Consider the following 6,000-nt stretch of genomic DNA (forward strand, 5'->3'; position numbering starts at 1 on the left):
CGATCGGGGCACGACGCCGCTGTGCGTCGCCGCCTCGCCTTCGTCCGTCGCCGCCCGGAGCGCGTCCTCCCCGGCCTGCTTCCTCTCCGCGCAACGTCCCCGGCCTCCTCCCCGAGCAACGCTGCCTCGAACCCCTACACTGCCCCGTGAGCTCCCCCTCTCCTCGTCCGGTCACCGCACGCCCGCGCCGTCCCGTGCCCGTGGCCGCGCCCTCTCCCCCACGGCTCCCTCGTCCCGTGCACGCACCGTCCGCACGCACACGGCACCCCCGCGCCGTCCCGTGCTCCTCGCCGCGCCTGCCCCCGTCGATGCGCCCGCTCGCGCGCCCAGCGCCTTGCTGCCACCCCGGGGCCTTGCCTCCTTCCCCGCGCCACGCCTGGGCCACGCGCCCCACCGTCCCGCTCCTTGCGCCACCGCGTTGGCCTCGCCCGCTGACCCCGCGCCTCTGTTGCCGCCTGCTCACCGCGCGGCACCGCTCCACCCTGCCGCCCGCTTCGCCGCTGCTGCCGCTCCCCGCGCTCGCGCGCGACTACCTACGCCTCTGCTCGCCGCGGCCGCCTCACTGCACACGCGCCCGTGCGCGCCTCCCCACACGGACGCCCGCTGCACTTCGTGGCCTCACCGCTGCCCAGCATCGCCGACCCGCCGCCCTTCACCGGCGCCGTCCGCGGCCGGCTCGTCGTGGCCGCGCTCCGGCGGGCCACTCGCCGGCGCCCTGATTTTGCCCGTTCGGACGTGGTGCCCGCCAGCGCCCGCGCGCTAACGGGGCTCCGCCCGCTGCCCTTTTGCCTGCTAGCCCCCCTGGGCCTATGACAAGGGCCCCACTCCTAGAACGTTAAAAAAATAGATATAAAAAGGAATTACAAATAATTAATTAAATTAATTAACTTAACTAATTAGGTTTAATTAAGTTAATTAAAATCTATTAGCCTAATAACCTAGTTAGACTAAATTAACTAGTTAGTTAATGTAACAGCCTATGACATGCGGGACCCATGCGTCAGTTTGACCAGTCAACACATCTGTTGACTGCTGACGTCATACTGACGTCATACTGGTGCAATAATACTAATTTCGAATTTATTTAATAATAATAAATTAGAAAATGATTTAAAACTTTAAAAATTAATAGTAAATAAACCGTAGCTCGGATGGAAAAACTTTGTACATGAAAGTTGCTTAGAACGACGAGACGAATCCGGATGCGCAACCCGTTCGTCGACCGCACATCCCTAGCATAGCAAACTCGCAAATTTCCCCCTCCGGTTCATTTGTCCGAAAACGCGGAACACTGGGGATACTTTCCCGGATGTTTTCCCCTCTTCGCCGGTATCACCTCCTACTGTGTTAGTGCACTCCTAGCACCGTTACTTATCGTGTCATGCATCTGTTTGCATTGTATTCATTGGTTCTTCCCCCGCTTCTCTCCGGTAGACTACGAGACAAACGTCACCGCTGCTACCCAGTACGACTACGGTGTTGACGACCCCTCCTTCTCGGCTGAGCTTCCAGGCAAGCCCCCCCCCTTGATCACCAGATATCGCCTATTCTTCTCTATACTGCTTGCATTAGAGTAGTGTAGCATGTTACTGCTTTCGGTTAATCATATTCTGCTGCATAGCCTGTCATTGTTGCTACAGTTGTTACCCTTACCTGCTATCCTACTGCTTAGTACAGGATGCTAGTGTTCCATTAGTGGCCCTACACTCTTGTCCATCTGCCATGCTATACTACTGGGCCGTGATCACTTCGGGAGGTGATCACGGGCATATGATGTATACTTTATACTGTTATATTACTTATGATACTGTTCGGAGATGGGGGCTGAAGGGGCAGGTGGCTCCATCCCGGTAGAGGTGGGCCTGGGTTCCCGACGGCCCCTGACTGTTACTTTGTGGCGGAGCGACAGGGCAGGTTGAGACCACCTAGGAGAGAGGTGGCCTGGCCCTGGTCGGCGTTCGCGGATACTTCAATTAACACGCTTAACGAGTTCTTGGTATTTGATCTGAGTCTGGCCACTGGCCTATACGCACTAACCAACAACGCGGGAACAGTTATGGGCACTCGACGTCGTGGAATCAGCCGAAGCCTTCGTGACGTCAGCGACTGAGCGGCGCGCGCCACATTGGACCGTAAGCTCGCGCTTGTACTAAGGGGGCTAGGTCTGCTTCCGGCCGCGGTCGCAACATGCAGGTGTGCAATGGGCGATGGGCCCAGACCCCTACGCCATAGGATTTAGACTGGCGTGGTGACCTCTCTGTTGTGCCTAGGTAGGGCTGCGATGTGTTGATCTTATGAGGCCGGGCATGACCCAGGAAAGTGTGTCCGGCCAAATGGGATCGAGCGTGTTGGGTTATGTGGTGCACCCTTGCAGGGAAGTTTACCTATTCGAATAGCCGTGTCCCTCGGTAAAAGGACGACCCGGGGTTGTACCTTGACCTTATGACAACAAGAACTGGATACTTAATAAAACACACCCTTCCAAGTGCCAGATACAACTCGGTGATCGCTCTCTCATAGGTCGACGAGGAGAGGATCGCCGGGTAGGTTTATGTTATGCGATGCTACTTGGTGAACTTACCATCTACTCTCTTCTACATGCTGCAAGATTGAGGCGGCCAGAAGCGTAGTCTTTGACAGGACTAGCTATCCCCCTCTTATTCCGGCATTCTGCAGTGCAGTCCACTGATATTGCCTCTTTACACATATACCCATGCATATGTAGTGTAGATTGTTGGAAATATGCCCTAGAGGCAATAATAAAATGGTTATTATTGTATTTCCTTGTTCATGGTAATTGTCTGTTGTTCATGCTATAATTGTATTAACTGGAAACCGTAATACATGTGTGAATACATAGACCACAGCTCGTTGATCAATAGATTGTTATGGTTTCCTGACCATGGACATTGGATGTCATTGATAACGGGATCACATCATTAGGAGAATGATGTGATGGACAAGACCCAATCCTAAGCATAGCAAAAGATCGTGTATTTCGTTTGCTAGAGCTTTTCTAATGTCAAGTATCATTTCCTTAGACCATGAGATTGTGCAACTCCCGGATACCGTAGGAATGCTTTGGGTGTACCAAACGTCACAATGTAACTGGGTGGCTATAAAGGTGCACTACAGGTGTCTCCGAAAGTGTCTGTTGGGTTGGCACGAATCGAGACTGGGATTTGTCACTCCGTATGACGGAGAGGTATCTCTGGGCCCACTCGGTAATGCATCATCATAATGAGCTCAATGTATTGGGCAAGTAACGTACCGATTGATAAAGGGAATTGTATACGGGATTGATTGAATCCTCGACATCGTGGTTCATCCGATGAGATCATCGTGGAACATGTGGGAGCCAACATGGGTATCCAGATCCCGCTGTTGGTTATTGACCGGAGAGTCGTCTCGGTCATGTCTGCATGTCTCCCGAACCCGTAGGGTCTACACACTTAAGGTTCAGTGACGCTAGGGTTGTAGAGATATTACTATGCGGAAATCCGAAAGTCATTCGGAGTCCCGGATGACATCCCGGACGTCACGAGGAGTTCCGGAATGGTCCGAAGGTAAAGATTTATATATGGGAAGTCCTATTTTGTCCGCCGGAAAATGTTCGGGATTTTTCGGTATTGTACCGGGAAGGTTCTAGAAGGTTCCGAAGTGGGGCCCACCTGCATGGGGTGACCCACATGAACGTGGGTAGTGGGGGCAAGGCCCGACACCCCTGGTCAAGGCGCACCAAGATCCCACCTTAGAAGGAATAAGATCATATCCCGAAGGGATAAGATCAAGATCCCTAAAAAAGGGGGATAACAATCGGTGGGGAAGGGAAATGATGGGATTTCTTTTCCCCACCTTTGCCAACGCCCCAATGGACTTGGAGGGCAAGAAACAAGCCCCTCCACCCCTATATATAGTGGGGAGGCGCATGGGCGCAGCACCCCAAGCCCTGGCGCCTCCCTCTCTCCCGTGACACCTCTTCCTCCCCGCTTGTGCTTGGCGAAGCCCTGCCGGGATCCCGCTACTTCCACCACCACGCCGTCGTGCTGCTGGATCTCCATCAACTTCTCCTCCCCCCTTGCTGGATCAAGAAGGAGGAGACGTCCCCGCTCCGTACGTGTGTTGAACGCGGAGGTGCCGTCCGTTCGGCGCTAGGATCATCGGTGATTTGGATCACGATGAGTACGACTCCATCAACCCCGTTCTCTTGAACGCTTCCGCTCGCGATCTACAAGGGTATGTAGATGCACTCCTCCCCTCTCGTTGCTAGCATCTCCTAGATTGATCTTGGTGACATGTAGGAAAATTTTGAATTTCTGCTACGTTCCCCAACAGTGGCATCATGAGCCTGGTCTATGCGTAGATTCTATGCACGAGTAGAACACAAAGTAGTTGTGGGAGATGATTTGTTCAATTTGATTGCCATTACTAGTCTTATCTTGATTCGGCGGCATTGTGGGATGAAGCGGCCCGGACCGACCTTACACTTACTCTTACGTGAGACAGGTTCCACCGACTGACATGCACTTGATGCATAAGGTGGCTAGCGGGTGTCTGTCTCTCCCACTTTAGTTGGATCAGATTCGATGAAAAGGGTCCTTATGAAGGGTAAATAGCAATTGGCATATCACCGTTGTGGCTTTTGCGTAGGTAAGAAACGTTCTTGCTAGAAACCCATAGCAGCCACGTAAAACATGCAACAACAATTAGAAGACGTCTAACTTGTTTTTGCAGGGTATGCTATGTGATGTGATATGGCCAAAAGGATGTGATGAATTATATATGTGATGTATGAGATTGATCATGTTCTTGTAATAGGAATCACGACTTGCATGTCGATGAGTATGACAACCGGCAGGAGCCATAGGAGTTGTCTTAATTTTGTATGACCTACGTGTCAATGAAAACGCCATGTAATTACTTTACTTTATTGCTAACCGTTAGCCATAGTAGTAGAAGTAATAGTTGGCGAGACAACTTCATGAAGACACGATGATGGAGATCATGGTGTCATGTCGGTGACGAAGGTGATCATGCCGCACCTCGAAGATGGAGATCAAAGGCGCAAGATGATATTGGCCATATCATGTCACTTTATGATTTGCATGTGATGTTTGTCATGTTTACATCTTATTTGCTTAGAATGACGGTAGCATAAATAAGATGATCCCTCACTAAAATTTCAAGAGATGTGTTCCCCCTAACTATGCACCGTTGCGAAGGTTCGTTCTTTTGAAGCACCATGTGATGATCGGGTGTGATAGATTCTAACGTTCGCATACAACGGGTGTTGACGAGCCTAGCATGTACAGACATGGCCTCGGAACACAAGCAAAACACTTAGGTTGACTTGATGAGCCTAGCATGTACAGACATGGCCTCGGAACACAAGAGACCGAAAGGTCGAACATGAGTCGTATAGTAGATACGATCAACATGGAGATGTTCACCGATGATGACTAGTCCGTCTCACGTGATGATCGGACACGGCCTAGTCGATTCGGATCATGTATCACTTAGATGACTAGAGGGATGTCTATCTAAGTGGCAGTTCATTAAATAATCAGATGAACTTAATTATCATGAACATAGTCAAAAGGTCTTTGCAAATAATGTCGTAGCTTACGCTTTAGTTCTACTAAGATATGTTCCTACAGAAAATTTAGTTGAAAGTTGATAGTAGCAATTATGCGGACTGGGTCCATAAACTGAGGATTGTCCTCACTGCTGCACAGAAGGCTTATGTCCTTAATGCACCGCTCGGTGTGCTGAACTTCGAGCGTCGTTTGTGGATGTTGCGAACATCTGACACACACGTTTTGATGACTACGTGATAGTTCAGTGCGTAATGTTGAACGGTTTAAAATTGTGGCACCAAAGACGGTTTTGAAACGTCGCAGAACATATGAGATGTTCCAAAGACTGAAATTGTGATTTCAGACTAGTGCCCACGTCAAGAGGTATGAGACCTCTGACAAGTTTCTTAAGCTTGCAAACTAA

Source organism: Aegilops tauschii, chromosome 6 (assembly GCF_002575655.3).
Source record: "Aegilops tauschii subsp. strangulata cultivar AL8/78 chromosome 6, Aet v6.0, whole genome shotgun sequence".
Classification (NCBI taxonomy): domain Eukaryota; kingdom Viridiplantae; phylum Streptophyta; class Magnoliopsida; order Poales; family Poaceae; genus Aegilops; species Aegilops tauschii.